The 18,441-nt window shown below is 45.7% G+C and overlaps 1 protein-coding gene across 2 annotated transcripts in view; it reads right to left on the bottom strand.

Annotated features, from left to right (window-relative positions):
* The window catches only part of LOC149456138 (NACHT, LRR and PYD domains-containing protein 12-like), a 77,961-nt gene extending 68,235 nt beyond the window's left edge, over positions 1 to 9,726 (bottom strand). For both annotated transcript variants that reach the window (XM_089685379.1, XM_089685380.1), the window contains exon 1: positions 9,609 to 9,726. The gene's annotated coding sequence lies outside the window, so the exon portion shown is untranslated. The remainder of the gene's footprint in view (positions 1 to 9,608) is intronic.
* Between the last annotated feature and the right edge of the window lie 8,715 nt (positions 9,727 to 18,441).

Below are 18,441 nucleotides of genomic sequence, written 5' to 3' on the forward strand. Positions count from 1 at the left end.
ACAGTCAGTTCCCCCCCCCCAGTGTCAAAATGCTTACCACAGTCCCGCTGTAAGTTTTTGATTGCCGTTATTATTAGTATAAAATGTTTTTTAAAAAATTCCAGTATATATACCGCCATTTGCAAACGCTATAACTTTCACGTAAACCAATTAATTTACACATGTCCCACATCTGTGGCTTTTTAAATTGCAGTTAGTGTCAGTGTATAAATAGTCAGTGAGTTTGTTAGCTCTTACGTGGAAGCACTGACTGGGCTAGATACTGAGGCATGGGGATCAGAAAAGAACTGTCAAAAGTCCTGCGTAACAAGGTAATAGAGCTTTATAAAGATGGAAAAGGACATAAAAAGATGTCCAAAACCTTGAATATGCCAATCAGTACTGTTCAATCACCTATTAAGAAGTGGAAAGTTCGGGGATCTCTTGATACCAAACCAAGGCAAAACCTTATCAGCTTCCAGCTGTTCTCTGTCTATGGCTGCTCATCAGATTAGGATCTGTCCATTCAGAACGCCCATATAACAGGACATGTTTATCCAGTTGCTTTGTGTCTGACAACTACCTGTACACGGTTGTCAGTCCTCCCTGCATGAAGTGTCAGTGCAGCACACTGTGGAGGAAAGCATGCATGGCCCCTGCAGGAGTCCAGCATGCAGGCCTGTCATCCTCTGACCAGAACATCGAGCTGTCTGGCCCCCGTCATCAATCATCAGGAGAGAGCACTCTGTCAGCTGGTACCTTCTGATGACAACAGCTAACGGCGGGTTACCGCGATCACCCCTTGACAGGCCATGTCCCCCCAGAGTACCGACCAATCACAAAAAGAGGTGGGCATCACATGACTTCCTGACATCAAATCATTGAAAGCCCTGAGCTGGAGGAGGTGGGGGAGGTAGGGGATCATCACTGTGGACAGAATTATGCCCCGTGGCCCCACCCAGTGGTACTGTTGTTACCAGCGGCAGTTAGCCAGCCATCCTGCATGGTTACAAAACCAAAAGCTCAGCTGTCCATGATGAATCCTAGTTTTCTGAACTCAGCCCGGGACAGCTGTCAGAAATCCGTGCGTGTCCCGAGTATTTCAGGAATGTTGGCAACTATGCAAGCTCCCATTTTTCATCTCATCTACACTATAGAGCAGGCATCAACAAATGGCGGACCGCGGTCCGAACATGGACCAAGTGACAGTCCTGTCTGAACCGCGGCCACACCACCCAGCAGCCTGAGTGGACTCCCCTCCTCCCACCACTTCAGCTGTTAGTAATCAGAAGGAATGGCAGGGTGGACCCCCGTCCAGGATGCACTCCTCCGCCATGGCCACTGCTGAACCCCAGAAAGGAAGAAGGCAGAGGAATGGAAGGAAGGACCCACCTGTGATATGGGGACTGTGAGGTGAGAGGAGGGAGCTGTGATGTGGGGTGCTGTGAGGTGAGAGGAGGGAGCTGTGATATGGGGGGCTGTGAGGTCAGAGGAGGGAGCTGTGCAATGGGGGGCTGTGAGGTGAGAGGAGGGAGCTGTGATATGGGGGGCTGTGAGATGAGAGGAGGGAGCTGTGATATGGGGACTGTGAGGTGAGAGGAGGGAGCTGTGATATGGGGGGCTGTGAGGTGAGAGGAGGGAGCTGTGATATTGGGGGCTGTGAGGTAAGATGAGGGATCTGTGATATGGGGGGCTGTGAGGTGAGAAGAGGGAGCTGTGATATGGGGGGCTGTGAGGTAAGATGAGGGAGCTGTGATATGGGGGGCTGTGAGGTGAGAGGAGGGAGCTGTGATATGGGGGCTGTGAGGTGAGAAGAGGGAGCTGTGATATGGGGGGCTGTGAGGTAAGATGAGGGAGCTGTGATATGGGGGGCTGTGAGGTGAGAGGAGGGAGCTGTGATATGGGGGGCTGTGAGGTGAGAGGAGGGAGCTGTGATATGGGGGCTGTGAGGTGAGAGGAGGGAGCTGTGATATGGGGGCTGTGAGGTGAGAGGAGGGAGCTGTGATATGGGGGGCTGTGAGGTGAAAGGAGGGAGCTGTGATATGGGGGACTGTGAGGTGAGAGGAGGGAGCTGTGATATGGGGGCTGTGAGGTGAGAGGGGGAGCTGTGATATGGGGGTCTGTGAGGTGAGAGGAGGGAGCTGTGATATGCGGACTGTGAGGTGAGAGGACGGAGCTGTGATATGGGGGGCTGTGAGGTGAGAGGAGGGAGCTGTGATATGGGGGCTGTGAGGTGAGAGGAGGGAGCTGTGATATGGGGGCTGTGAGGTGAGAGGAGGGAGCTGTGATATGGGGGGCTGTGAGGTGAGAGGAGGGAGCTGTGATATGGGGGGCTGTGAGGTGAGAGGAGGGAGCTGTGATATGGGGGCTGTGAGGTGAGAGGAGGGAGCTGTGATATGGGGGCTGTGAGGTGAGAGGAGGGAGCTGTGATATGGGGGGCTGTGAGGTGAGAGGAGGGAGCTGTGATATGGGGGGCTGTGAGGTGAGAGGAGGGAGCTGTGATATGGGGGGCTGTGAGGTGAGAGGAGGGAGCTGTGATATGGGGGGCTGTGAGGTGAGAGGAGGGAGCTGTGATATGGGGGGCTGTGAGGATAGAGGGGGAGCTGTGATATGGGGGCTGTGAGGTGAAAGGAGGGAGCTGTGATATGGGGACTGTGAGGTGAGAGGACGGAGCTGTGATATGGGGGGCTGTGAGGTGAGAGGAGGGAGCTGTGATATGGGGGCTGTGAGGTGAGAGGAGGGAGCTGTGATATGGGGGACTGTGAGGTGAGAGGAGGGAGCTGTGATATGGGGGGCTGTGAGGTGAGAGGAGGGAGCTGTGATATGGGGGCTGTGAGGTGAGAGGAGGGAGCTGAGATATGGGGGGCTGTGAGGTAAGATGAGGGAGCTGTGATATGGGGGGCTGTGAGGTGAGAGGAGGGAGCTGTGATATGGAGGGCTGTGAGGTTAGAGGGGGAGCTGTGATATGGGGGACTGTGAGGTGAGAGGAGGGAGCTGTGATATGGGGGGCTGTGAGGTTAGAGGGGGAGCTGTGATATGTAGACTTTGATGTGAGAGGAGGGAGCTGTGATATGGGGGGCTGTGAGAGGAGGGAGCTGTGATATGGGGGGCTGTGAGGTGAGAGGAGGGAGCTGTGATATGAAGGGTCTGTGATGTGGGGGGTCTGTAATGTGAGGAGAGGGGGAGCTGTGATGTGGGGGGTTGTGATGTCAAGGAAAGACTGTGATGTGAAGGAAGGACTGTGATGTGAAGGAAGGACTGTGATGTGAAGGAAGGACTGTGATGTGAAGGGGGGCTGTGATGGAAGTGGGGCTATAATGTTGGGGGGCTCTGATGTGAAGGGGTGTTGTGCTGTATGGGGGCTGTGATGGGAAAGAGGGCAAGGGACCTCTAAAGATTTACCTCTCAGTCATGGGCCCCAATGTGCCAGCAAAGATACCACCTTACACCCCAAATCTGAACTGTCCCTATAATATTAGTGACAGGTTGTGAATTTGCCTAAAGGGGAACTCCGTTTTTTTCAGAGGTATAAAAGCAGGAGACTTGCTCAGTGTTCCAGAGAGAGCTGACCTGTTCCTACGTCTCCCCCCCCCCCCCCCTGACCGCACTCAGTGGATGTCTTCATTTATACATTCATTGATCTGTATATCTATAGTCAGCTATACATTTAGAGTCAGATTCTCCTAATTAAATTGCTGGTCCTAATCCAATGCTACTTAGTCCCGTGGTGTCACACCGAAATGATTCTTTGAGGGAGATGTGTGAGTTGTGAAATTTATCCTGAACCATTTGTTCAACGTTTGTTTGCTTTTGATTTACATGAAAAAAAAACAAAAAACAGAATTATTTGCTAGAAAATTACTTTGAACCTCCGAACATTATATATTTTTTTTAAATCAGACATGCTAGTGAATAAAAGGGGGGGGGGGGGGGGTGCTGCTATTTTTTTATGTCACATAGTACTCGCTCAGCGATTTTTCAAATGAAATGTTTTAAAAAAAAATACACTTTTTTACTTTTAATGCACAAAAACACAATATATTGGCCAATTATTTGGTAAAATATAAAAGATGATGTTATGGCGAGTAAATAGATACCAAACATGACATGCTTTAAAACTGTGCATGCCCTGTGCAATGGCGACAAACTGCATATATTTTTAAAATCCCCAGGTATCTAATCATCAAGACTCTGCACAGTGGGAGTGCCACAGCATCCCAGGAAGGGGGATGGGCATCTAGTGCAAGGATCTGAGATTTAGCCCAGTTAATATGCAAACCGGAATGTGTGCCAAATTCCTCTACAGTATGGAGGGCAGAGACCAGGGAAGGGCCTGTGTCAGCCAGATACAGAAGCATATCATCCATGTACATCCCAACCAACTTTACCAAGGAGCCAATCCGAAGACCTCGAATATCAGGGTGCGACCGCAACAAGGAGGCTAGGGGTTCCGCAGCCAGCGCATATAACATGGGGGGACAGCAGGCAACCCTGTATTGTCCTGTGATTTAGAGGGAATGCGTCTGAGATCCACTCATTGACAGCCATTCTAGCAATAGGAGAGTGTAGTGACTTTTGGGGACTAGCTATTAAAAACATAATTCTATTCTAACAGCCACAAGCCCAGCCGTCTGTTAAGGGTTAACTTTTCTTGGTTAGAATTCAAATGACCTTCTAGTGAAATCACAAACACAATGAATAGAAGGGGCTCTTTCCAGAGACAATAGACTATTTGAATATCTACAGGTGGTCCAAGACAGACAATCCTGAGAGCTTAGATTGGCGACTATAAGACTAGCTAAAGTGTATATTGTCAACAAGTACTATGTGTCTATCAGAGTTGAGGAGATTGCACCTACAAAAGTTAATTAGACAGTCAAATACAACTTTGGACTTCCAAACAGTGAGTCACCACACCGACCAAGTTAACAATACCTAAGACCATACTTGTAAGTCTGAGAAGAGTAAACAAACCTTGGGGAGAGTGATAAGCCAACAGTCTTTTCAAAGGAAGGCTACAAGGACAACTGGTTGTTTATCCTATTACCTTTACAATAGACACGTAAACAGCGGTTTCCTGTGTCATTCTTAAGACCAAAAAGTTGAAACTCAGAACTTATATTTTTACCCACAAAGACATTAAAAGAGAGACACATTATTCACACTCTTTCTCAAACAAAAATACATTCAGCAGAGTTGGGGATTGTATACCACTAAATTGAGTATGAAATGATGAAAAGTAAGATATATTGTGAATTGGTATCAGTTGTATATTTCTATCAGGAAGCAAATGTTTTCACACAAGTTTGAATCTCAGGGAAATGAAAAACTGAATGCACATATATCTTTCTATGATTCCTATCCGAAACATTATAGGTAGAATTAAATATATTTGGGAGATATATATTTAATACCTAAAATCACCTTGGGTTCCACCCAAGGTATGAGTCATCATACATACTCAAATTGTTTTGTGATCCCTGACTGCCCCCTAGTGGACAGGTGAGAGATAGCTTAGGTACATACACTTCTCGACCGGCCAATCAAAAAGGCTGTTGGGAGGGTCTTTTAGAACAATGGTTTGGATAGTATAAAAAAGCCATGCACCTCATTTGAAAAAAAAAAAAACAAGCTAAAAAAAAGATACACAAAAAGAAACAAGCTACCAAAGGAGAACAGCAAGCTGAAGAAATCTGACAAGGCTGAAATCTATCTCTTCTGAAGAACTACTACTTCATCCTTTCAAACTTTTAAAAACTTTTACTAAACTTCTAAATCTCTGTACCTCTAACTTCCTACATTTTTCCAATATCACCACCTATTGCCCCTGCGGTCATCCCTGAAGGCGTTTCCATTGCCAGCTGAATCTACTGGGGAGGCGTCATAATCCAGATTCTGGGTGTGGTGAGACTGTTTAGATCTAATATTGTATTGCATATTTCCTCTGTTGCTTAGAGTGATAAGAATTACATTAGAGTGATAATAACTGCATTGGGTGTTTATATATAGGAAAATCCAGATTATTACTGTTAAAAATTGTTTGGTGTCATTTTAAAAATTTACATATTGCATAAATCATTAATTTTTATTGGTTAGAGTATAATTTATCAGGGAATATTTTCTCCCATTCCTATAGCCACGTTTTGGGAGAAAATGACCTCTGAAGTACTCTAAAATTATCATTTACTACTAAATTTCATTTTTAATCATTATTATCTAGAAATATTGTAATCTGTATTACCATTATTAGAATTGTTTGGTGTATAATATTGGTATCGTATATCTTTGATTGTGTGTACCAATATTCATTCATCACCAGTCTTTTGCGTTTTGTGTTAATATATATATAATTTTTGTACATAAATACATTTATATATTTATTTATTATAAGACAATTTTTGTGTGTATGGTACGAAATCATACTGGCTAAAAGGACTCAAGGTATAATAATAAGTGGTGTCCAAATTATTGATTCATTAAATATTTGCCGTATTTTAACGGCTGGAGGCACTGTAATATTTTATCTAAGGGAAAGGGACACCGCCCTTCACAAGTAGAATAAATCCTTACATAAACCACCACAAGAGTAACACAGTAATTGTACCCATTTTATAAAGTGAGGCCCAAAGCCAAAACACTCCAAACAGGCCCACAGATAGTCCCATTCAATTGAGTCAAACGCCTTGGCCGCATCCAGAGTCACCACCGCCCTAGCACCAACCTCCTCATGTGTGGCCTGCGGGTTCATGTACAGTCGTCTGATATTCATTGCTGTGTTTTCTCTGGCATAAAACCCGTCTGGTCCCGGGTGTACCAGGGATGGAATAACTTGACCAAGACGAGTCGCCAATACCTTAGCTAGAATTTTAATATCTACCTGTAGAAGGGAAATAGGTTTGTATGCATCTGGACTGGTAAGGTCCTTGTCTGGTTTGGAGATCACAATAATTATGGCTTCACGCATTGAATCCCGGAGTTTCTCCTCACTAAAGATGCATTCATACAGAGACAATAATTCTGGGATTAATACCTTTTGAATAGGTGGAATAGAAGTCTAAGGGTAGACCATCCCAGCCGGGGCCTTCGCGGGGGAAAGAGTAGAGATTGCAGCTGCAATCTCCTCAACTGTGATAGGAGACTCCAGAGCAACTCTCTGGGATGCAGACAACCGCAGGAGAGAGATGGATTGCAGATATGCACGGGTATGTTGAGGGGTAACCGTGGCATGGGAGGCATAAAGAGAACTATAGTAGCGTTCGAATGCCGCGGCAGTATGTTCCGGGTCAGTAATCTGGGCCCCATTTGAGTCAACAAGGGAGACCACTACTGGGGGGTTTGATTTTGATGGGTCAAATAAGCTAATAGTCGACCCGCATGGTCTCCGTGTTCAAAAACACGCCGCCTGCTAAAAAAACAAATGTTAGTTCACTCTCTCCAAATTAAGTTGGTCTACAATGTGTGTATGGGAGCGCAATATTGCGGCGTTCGCAGGAAAGGGATCAGTCTGAAAGGCATCAGTTAGCAGGGATAGATGTTCCACAGCTTGTTCCAGGGCTAGTCTAGAGGAGGTATTTAGTCTATTGATCCATGTAGACAGCACCATATGGGCATGTGTGGCAGTGAAGGGATTAGGTGTAGTGGGCTGGGTCTGCTGAGTGAAGCCGTGTGGTGGGCTGGGTCTGCTGAGTGAAGCTGTGTGGGGGGCTGGGTCTGCTGAGTGAAGCCGTGTGGGGGGCTGGGTCTGCTGAGTGAAGCCGTGTGGTGGGCTGGGTCTGCTGAGTGAAGCCATGTGGTGGGCTGGGTCTGCTGAGTGAAGCTGTCTGCCTCTCCTGGGGGAAGGGGAAGGCTGATCTCTGAAGTTGCTCCCAGAATTTATTTTTCTCTGATTTCAGTAAAAGTCAGTCCTCATCTCCAGAAGCAGAGAAAACATGGACTTCCCACCCGGACCCAGCACAAGGACTTGGAGAATGTATTTGCTGGATGAGATTGATGTCGTCTTCTTGCTCTCTGGGGGTCTGGACAGGGATGAAGCCCCCATTACCAGATGGAATATTTCATCTATCAGGACATATCTGGTATAAAGAGAAATCCTAAAAGCGACTTCCTTCCCAGAGGTGTTCAAAGTGTTCTGAAGTGTCAGTCCTGGGACAGGGACTAGTAGGAGGAGGGGGCGGGAAGGACAGATGGCTCTTACAAAGCAGACATGGGGGAACCCAGTGTGAAACCAGGGGAAGAGAGGGGGGAGAGAATGGATGGAGTGGATGGAGGAGACACATCGATTGTTATCACACTGCAGAGGAATTGAGGGGGGAGAGGAGTGGATGGAGGAGACACATCGATCGTTATCACACTGCGGGGGAAGGGAGGGGGGAAAGGAGTCGATGGAGGAGACACATCGATCGTTATCACACTGCGGGGGAAGGGAGGGGGGAGAGAAGTGGATGGAGGAGACACATTTATCGTTATCACACTGCGGGGGAAGGGAGGGGGAGAGGAGTGGATGGAGGAGACACATTGATCGTTATCACACTGCAGGGGAAGGGAGGGGGGAGAGGAGTGGATGGAGGAGACACATTGATCATTATCACACTGACAATAAGTCGGTGTAGATCTGCTCATATCCCCTGCAGTAAAGTGCTCGGCTCCCCGAGGCTGATCATCTGCCTGCCCACAGCAGGGCTAAATGTCAAAGAAAACCACCAGCCCGGCACCCACAACTGCGTGTCCCAGGCGTCGGGCGATATGATTGGCACATCCCCGCCTACTTTTGGTGTGATTTTAGCCCGTTGAAAACCAATGGACTGAAATGTCAGCACCCAGACCCGCAGGTGAGTCTCACAGGAATGCACAGCGACTTCTTGTACGATTCAGCTCCAGGCCAGGTGTGAACCGGCCCTAAACGTTCAGACGGAGGAAGAGAAGGAAGTGCTGTTAGCCGATATGGACGGCTTCTCCTGTTTTCATGCAGCTCTGACCTGACTGGGAGAAAGTTCAGCTTTACAGACCCATTCTCAGTCAGGACAGAGCTGTCACTCGGCAGACGATTCTCAGTCAGGACAGAGCTGCCACGTGACAGACGATTCTCAGTCAGGACAGCGCTGTCACGTGGCAGACGATTCTCAGTCAGGACAGAGCTGCCATGTGGCAGACGATTCTCAGTCAGGACAGCGCTGCCACGTGGCAGACGATTCTCAGTCAGGACAGCGCTGCCACGTGGCAGACGATTCTCAGTCAGGACAGCGCTGCCACGTGGCAGACGATTCTCAGTCAGGACAGCGCTGCCACTCGGCACACGATTTTCAGTCAGGACAGCGCTGCCACTGGGCACACGATTCTCAGTCAGGACAACGCTGTCATGTGGCAGACGATTCTCAGGACAGCGCTGCCATGTGGCAGACGATTCTCAGTCAGGACAGCGCCGCCATGCAGCAGATGATTCTAAGTCGGAACAGCACTGCCACGTGGCAGACGATTCTCAGTCAGGACAGCACTGCCACTCGGCACACGATTCTGTCAGGACAGCACTGCCACTCGGCACACGATTCTCAGTCAGGACAGCGCTGCCACGTGACAGACGAAGCTTCACTTTCACACACTTTGCTGTCTATCACAATTTATATGGAACTAACCTGCAGTCTCCTGAACACGCAGATCTTGCTGCTAACAAGTTCCTCTCTCACTGCAGCTCATCAGGGCACACTGGAAGGAGGATTGTGACAGACGCACCCACAAGAAGTGGAGGTCACGTTTCCTGTTTATGCCTTGCAAGTGGGTTTGGTCGCAGACTGGAGCGCCACTCTGGACAGGAAACATCTGACTTCCACTCCAAGGTTGTGTTCTGTTTAGTGGACTTTAACCCCTCACCCTCGAGAAGATTTCCCCCTCTTCATGACCGGCCTTTTTCTGCTATTCGGCACTGCGCTATGTAAACTGGTAATTGTGCGGTCATGCAATGTTTCAGCCAAATGAAATGTATGTCCTTTTTTTCACACAAATGGTGTTTTCTTTTGGTATTTGATCACTGATGGTTTTCTATTTTTTGTCATATAAACTGACAATTTTGAAAAAAAAAAAATATTTTGGACTTTTTTTCTATAAAACATATCCAGTAAAACAAAATGTAATAAATCAAATTTCCTCATAAATTTAGTCCAAAATGTCTCCTGCTCCGTGTCTTTGGTAGAAAATAATTCCCATACGTGTAAATTCATTGGTTTCCATGAAAGTTATAACGTCTACAAATGGTGGGATAGATACTGGGATTTTTTTATATATACTAGTAATAGTAATGGCGGCGATCAGCGACTTATAGCGGGACTGCGGTGGGCATTCTGGCACTGAGGGGGAACTGACTTGGTGTCACTGACATCCCCAGTGACATCAATACAGTGATTAGTGCTAATAAAAAGCCCCAACACTGTACTAATGGCACTGGCAGGAAGGAAGAGCGCTCACTCTCTGAAGGGGAGAGTATTGGTAATCCAGGGGTAGCAGGATAGCACAGTCTCCTCTCAGCAGAACCTCCCAGGGAACATTACAATAGAAAAGACAGAGAACATCGCCCCAAAAATGTCTTTACCATCCAGGAGAATGTTGATGTATTGACACGTGTGCAGGAGGGTTAGAGCAGCACGTCTCTGGAAGGATTTGGAAGTAAAACACTCTTCAGCCACAGCACAAGCTTCCAGGAAACGATAACCATTCCTATACAGTGACAGAGCTCAGCAATTAGCAGGAATAGGTCATTGTGGCCAGCTTGGGCTGTTCAACATCTGTGCTACTCTGAGGATTGGAGAGCAGGCTTTCTCCTGACCATTCTCCAGAGATGAACAGCAAATGCAGCAATATCACAATCCCCTCTCATCACAGAGTGCTCACTGTCCCTGCACTGTCCTCTACGTAGCAGTAACAGTAGTAGAATCCCCCCCCCTCTCTCTCTCCGTCTCTCTCCCTCTCCGCCCCCCCCCTCTCTCTCTCTCTCTCTCTCTCACTACCTCCCTACCCCTCCCTCTCTCTCTCTTTCTCCACAACCGGAAATGTCTTAGCTCCCTTCCTCTTCTCTTCCTTCCTCCACAGCCAATCCTAAGTTTAGCTACAGCAGTGCTGCTATGGGTGGATCCTTCTCAGCTGTAGCAACAGCCAATCAGAGCACAGTCCTGTTTTTTTCCTGTCTGTCACTCACAAAGAGAGAAAGGAGAAAACAAATGCCTTGCAGCTGCTGCATAAGAATTAAAGCAACTATCACTCTTCTACAATAGTTTCTACTGGTGACTCCAATATCACTTAGCGCTATTTGTACACTCTTTGCATCTAGTGGGGTATGATGGCATCACCTGTATAGTAATTAGGAGCAGAGTCCTTATAATTTGTGTGATCAGGACAAGATCTCTAACAAGCGCTAGTGCCTCCACTCAATTGGGACTTGTGGATAACAAGTGAAATCCCAACTGAGAAATGTATCATCCACATAGACAGCAATCCACACAGCATTGTATATGACATTGTATATTGAAGAAATCACATTCAGTGACCATCCAACATAAAGTATCTTCCAAACAGGAACATTAGCATTAGCAGTCTTTTCTGCATGTCTCAGTGAGGGTATTCTGCAACACTTACAGTCTGAGCTCTCTCTCTAAGGAAAAATCCACACTTCCTCCTTTTTTCACAAGCCCTCGCTCTCATGACCTCATCCTCGGTGCCCAGAGAGCATAGCAGCCATATTGGAAAAGGGAAAAACAAACACTGCATAACAGAAGTATACACTGGAAAATGGGCAAAGAAATCATCACATCACTACATTCTCCCCCAGCTGAAAATCCTTCTGACCCGGCAAGGAGATACACATAAAACAACACAAGTTAACATCATTGTTGCCTTCTGCAGACCACTTCTCCAGAAGCAATCTATTACAGAGATTAGCTGCAAAGAAAACATGGTTAGTAAATAGCCATCATGCTAACCAGTCTAGAATGGGCTGTAATCATGTCCATCAGAACATGAGGTTGTACAGCATAGTTCTGTACAGCATAGCAGGGTCTTCCCAAGGTGTCATAAGTAAACATTGGTGGAGGTCCTTGAACAGGATCTCCTCTCCTCAAACCCTCAGGCATTAGTCCAGATAAATCTGGGACTGCAATAGTGGGAAAACTTGGTGCTTCAATCATGCCTGGAACTGTAGGCACAAAGTTTTGGTCTGTTGGTTCAAAAGCAGGAGTAGTTGGGTTCAGACCTCCCCTCTGAAGAAGACCCCCATTAGTAATAGGTGAAGGAGCCTGTACAGGAGACTCTGGTGGAGGTGTAAACCAGTCATTGTCATCACACTGTTCTCCACTGTCTGCACAAGGCACATCATTAGAATTTGTAGCAATATCCACTCCAAAGACATGCTGGTAGGTTAATTGGCTCCTGTCTAAATTGGCCCTAGTATGTGTATGTATGAATGTGCGTTAGGGACCTTAGATTGTACACCCCTTGAGGGTTAGGGACTGATGTGAATGTACAATATATATGTAAAGCGCTACGTAAATTGACAGCGCTATATATGTATCTGAAATAAATAAATATCAGGTTGTGGCTTCTCATCCGCAGTAGCAACTTATGGTACTGGAAGCAAGTGATTTCTATGCCAGGATTTGATCCAACCCTCAGGTCCTCGAAACCGGTAGACTGGAATTCTAGGCAGTTTTTCTATAACTTCAAACAACTAATTTCTCCAGCAATCAGCTAACTTATGTTTGGCTGAGGGTCCCAAATTGCGAAGAAGCACTTTATCACCAGGCTGCAAGTCTTTGTAACAAACTTTTGCGTCAAAGCGTCTTTTATTGGCAGCATTTATTTTTGCAGCATTTTCCTCATCCATTTGATAGGCCTCTTGTAAACTATGTTTGAGTCGTGTCACATACTGGTAGTGATTTCTATGTTCCACTCCATCAGTAGACACATGCAACTGAATGTCAATAGGCAGACGGGCTTCTCTCCCAAACATGAGAAAATAAGGAGAGAAACTAGTTGACTCATGTCTGGTACAATTATAGGCATGTACCATAGCTCCAACATGTCGGCTCCAGGTTTGTTTAGCACCATTAGGGAGGGTATCCAATATATTCAACAAGGTATGATTGAAACGTCAACATATTCAACAAGGTATGATTGAAACGCCAACATATTCAACAAGGTATGATTGAAATGCTCAGGGAGAGCATCACCCTCTGGATGATAAGGTGTGGTTCGGCTCTTGTCGATGTTAAGCAATGTTAACAGCTCTTTAGGTGACTTTCAAAGTCCCGCCCCTGGTCAGAGTGAAGTCAATTTGGCAGTCCATAATGAACAAAAAACTTCTCCCACAACACTTTGGCCACAGTTACTGTTTTTTGACCTTTGGTGGGATAGGCTTGAGCATATCGAGTGTAGTGATCAGTCACAATCAAAACATTTCCCACACCACTGCTGTCATTATCAATACACAAAAAGTGAATGCACACTAAATCCATTGGACCAGAACTTTTCAAGTGTTCCATAGGAGCAGCTCGAGTAGACAGAGTTTTCCGTTGCAGACATCTCACACAACGGCGGCAATAGTCCACAACAGCTTCTCTCATTCGTGGCCAAAAGAAGCAGTCTCGGATTAATCCATATGTTTTTTCAACTCCTAGATGCCCATGTTGGTCATGCAAACTTCTCAAAACAGATTTTCTGTAGACTTGAGGGAGCACTAGCTGTCTCCTTCCAGGATGATCATGGAACAAATGTACCCTATACAAAAGTCCATTGATTATTTTGAGTTCATCCCATTCCTTAAGATAGTAGATACTCTGCTCAGGTAAGGTTTTTCTCAAGTAATTAGGATCTTTGCAGAAAACAGACTCTCTAACATGTCTGATTACTGGATCCCTCATTTGTAGAAGAATCATATCTTTCTTTTGCAGCTGGATGTTTTCTGGTATCCCTAGAGCAGTGGGGCAGCAATACATGTTTGGGATACACTCTTCACCAGCTCCCAATGAGTCAATAACTCGTAAGTCAGAGAAAACAATATTGTCTCCTTATACAGCAGCTGTAGCACAGTAGGCAGCCACAGCAGGCCCAGGTACTTCCTCCCATTCACTTTCTTCTAAGTTCATTGGCAATCCAGGACACCTGGAGAGAGCATGAGCCCCAATATTTTTGGGTCCTGGCTTGTACTTGAGAGTAAATTGGTAATTAGACAAGGCAGCAAGCCACCTATGACCAGTGGCATCCAGCTTGGCTGTAGTCAAAACATAAGTGATGGGGTTATTGTCAGTTCTTACCTCAAACTGATACATGTAATCATGCAGCTATTCAACAATAACCCACTTCAGGGCAATAAATTCCAGTTTGTGAACAGCATAATTATTTTTTGCTGGGCTTAGACTGCGACTGATATAAGCAACAGTCATTAGTCCTCCTGGGCACTCCTGATGGAGGACTCCTCCTAACCCGTCATAGCTGGTATCTACATGCAGAACGTATGGCTTTTGTGGGTCTACATAAGCCAACACTGGTGCTTCTGTAAGGCTTTTCTTAAGCTGTAGAAAAGCTTCATCACAAGCATAAGTGGACCTCTCACTGAAAGGAGTTTTGCTGGTTGTGTCAATGCCAGGTGTTTCTTTAAGCAAGTCATTAAGAGGCCGAGTAGTCTTGGAATAGTCTCTAATGAAGGAGCGATAATAGCTACAAAACCCCAAGAAGGACCTCAGTTCTGTCAGATTTGTGGGACGGGGCCAGGTTACCACAGCCTCCACTTTAGCAGGATCAGTTGCTACCCCTTCTGCAGATACGATGTGGCCCACAAAGTTTACTGAAGAACGGGCAAATTTACATTTGTCCAGGGAGAGTTTCTGACCTTCTCTCCTCAAACATTCAAGCACTTTAAACAGTCTCTGATCATGCTCCTCCAGAGTGGAGCCAAAAACATTTATGTCATCTAGGTAGACAATACATTGAGTGGGAAAAAGGTCTCCCAGTGTCCGATCCATTAGACGCTGGAAGGTTGCAGGTGCACCTCTAATTCCCTGAGGCATTGGAGCAAACTGGAAAAACCACAGGGGGCAAATAAAAGCTGTCTTTTCTTGATCTTCCTCACTCATTGGTACTTGGTAATACCCGGATCTTAAGTCCATTACTGTAAACCATTTGCTGCCTTGCAGGGCATCAATAGCTTCCTCAATGCGAGGTAGAGTGCATTGATCTGGGACAGTTCACCGATTTAGAGTCCTGTAATCAACACATATTCGCACTCCACCATTTTTCTTTCTGATCACCACTATTGGGGATGCATACGGGCTTTTAGACTCAACAATGATGTTTTGATCTTTCATTTTGTGCAAGAACTCTCAAACATCATCCAGATCTTTAGGAGGTATGCGCCTGGATCTTTCTCTAAAGGGGCTGCTATCTGTTAGGCGAATACTGTGTTGAATACTTTTAGCACACCCGACATCCATGTCATCAGTAGAGAAAACGTCATTGTATTCCATTAGCTGCTCTTCTAGTACTTGTTTGTGCTCTGCAGGACTATCAGCATCATTCAGGTAAAAGTCTAATTTGGTTTCTTTCTCCTCGATCTTGGCAGGGTAAAAGCTAATGGTTTCCACTGGGTAACAATAGGCTACCTCCTGCCGCGCTGGTATTATAACTGGGTATGTGGTAACATTCCGAACAGTAACAACATCCATCCTTGGACATTTTAAACGATAGTCTTTCCTTTCTGGTACAATCTCCCAGCCATTCTTTGCAACCTCTTTCGGATCAGTCTCTAGCAGGAAAAAACTACCATTTTCACCCGGTGAAATTTCCACATAAACCCTCAATACTCTCACTCCCCCTGATGGAATCTCTATGGGATGCCATGGATTCCCCACACATCCTCCAGGAAGATTAGTAGCAAAGGTTTGGCAGATATTTTGAAGTTCTGGAGCAACAGGCAGTGAAGGTAGAGGAGTACCCTGTTGTGGCTGAAGAAACCTTATGAAAGCAGCCTCAACGGTTTCAATATTGGAACCCACAATCATAGGAGCATACTCATTACCCCCGGGTGGAGGGCTCACATGGGCAATGACTTTAATTGGGGGATCCTCATCAGCTGTCACACCAGGAATGCGAAGCTCAGCTTCTAGACAACCATCCATAAAAACAGGAATTTCTTCCACACCATAAACAGTCATAGTGTCCATAGGTTTCAAAGGGAGGTGGCTTAAGTGTTGCTGATAAAAGGGTCTGTAGATAATAGTCAGCTGACAGCCGGTGTCAAACAGAGCAGTAGTGGGTATATCATTAACAAACAAATTGAAAGTACATCTGCGGCCTACTCCAAGCAGTTTAGTGAACATTTGTTTTCTTGATTTTCCCTGTTTTCTTTTATACATTCATCCAGCTTTACTGTGAATTTCAGAACTATCATCAAGCAGTGGACACTGACGAACTGTGTGGCCTGCTTGTCCACAGCGGAAACATTTAATGTGGAAGAGAGGCTTATCACTGGAGGTTTTATCAGCAGATAGAGCTCTAGGCTGTGGAAGTCTACCAACTTCTTTGTTTCTAGCAACAGTCTCAATTTTGTGCTCACCCAAAGAGCTCTGATGAACTTTGCTTTTAGAAAGGGTACTAAAAAGGATATCAGCCTCCGGTTTCTTTACTTCACTCATAGTTTCAGTAAAAGTAAAGTTTTTCTCTCTCAAAACAACTCTTAGGACCGGTGACATTGGGTGATGCGGCAGAAGCCCCTTTATGATTAATTTATCAACATCTGTAGGAGAGATGACCTTTTCAGTGAGCAATCTTCCTAGAAGCACTTCTAGCCTCCTCACAAACACAGAAACATCCTTTCCCTCTTTATGCTTTGTCTGTTTACAATCAGCAAGCATCTGATCCGGGTCACAGTGCCGTCCATAAGCATCTGTCAAAATATCAATATATTCTTGGGCCCTGCTACTCACATGTGTGTCCTTGTAAGCTCTGGTGGTCTTCAGCTTTCCATGATGCGCTCTGAGCAGGTCCATTCCTTTATCACTTGTGCAAAATCTTTCCACACTTCAAAGCTTTCTTCACCAGCAGGGACAGGTAGCACTCCTGAAAAAGCCTTTAATTTGCAGTAAGAATCAGCATGTAAATTCTGAGCAATGACTTCAGTGACTTTTAGCAGCAGATTCTCAATATTTGTTTCCTGCTTAGTGGCTGTAGCAGGCAACATTCCAGTCTCTCCTGATGAAGCCGTTGTATTCAATGGTTCACACTTTACAGGCAAGGCTGGTAACTTTCGCCTTACTGGAGGTGAAATCACTGGAAATACTACAGCACAACCAATTGCTTCAGCCCTTTTGGGATTTATGCAAAAGGACCCTTTAACTGGATTTAAATCCACCTCACTGAGACAGAGATAATGGGTATAAAGTTCACAACTCTCATCCTCTTCTCTTTTATCCACAAGAGTGGCATACTGCAAGGTTTTATTTGCTTTTAGTGTCTCCTGCAGTCTGTGGGAACTCACAGTGATAGGCACATATGAAATAGCAAATGTCCTTTCAGGTGGCAGTCCCTCTTCTAGAGCCCACTGCCTCACAGCTTCTGTTGATAACAGTGACATGGTCGTTCCTTAATGTCCTGATCCAAGATAGATCTCAGCAGTGCCTCCAGATGTTGCGCTATTTGTACACTCTTTGCGGCTACTGGAGTATGATTGTGTCACCTGTATAGTAATTAGGAGCAGAGTCTGTATAATCTGTGTGATCAGGACAAGATCTCTAACAAGCGCTAGTGCCTCCACTCAATTGGGGCTTGTGGATAATAAGTGAAATCCCAACTGAGAAATGTATCATCCACATAGACACTAATCCACACAGCATTGTATATGAAAGTCCATGTATTGAAGAAATAACATTCAGTGACCCATCCAACATAAAGTATCTTCCAAACAGGAACATTACAGCATTAATAGTCTGTTTTGCATGTCTCAGTGAGGGGAGGCTGCAACACTCTGTCTGAGCTCTCTCTCTCTCCAGGAAAACCACACTTCCCTCTTTTTTGCAAGTCTCTCACTGATGACCTCATCCTCAGTGCCCAGAGAGTATAGCAGCCATATTGGAAAAGGGCAAAACAAACACTGCATAATAGAAGTATACACTGGAAAATGGGCAAAGAAATTATCACATCACTACGTAAGTATTAACAAACACTATTGCAGCTACACCCCTAACATGGATCTAAACCTAAAGACCAAAATGTAATTCATTGCAGCTTCCCAACCCTTAGCTGTGGTATCTGTACGGGGGTACAATCACAGATGGCATTGTCCTGTGTGAGTGCATTTTCTGCTGGACTGAAAAACAGCAGTTGAACACAGCCCCCTAATCATGTCCTCTCTGCTTATTCACGGGTAAATGCTGCTGTCTCATCTCCACCTTAAACTGTCTCACTGCTGTGCACTGACTTTCTACAAAACTA

Source organism: Staurois parvus, unplaced genomic scaffold (assembly GCF_062004578.1).
Source record: "Staurois parvus isolate SC_StPar_1 unplaced genomic scaffold, SC_StPar_1.0 ptg000374l, whole genome shotgun sequence".
NCBI classification, from domain to species: domain Eukaryota; kingdom Metazoa; phylum Chordata; class Amphibia; order Anura; family Ranidae; genus Staurois; species Staurois parvus.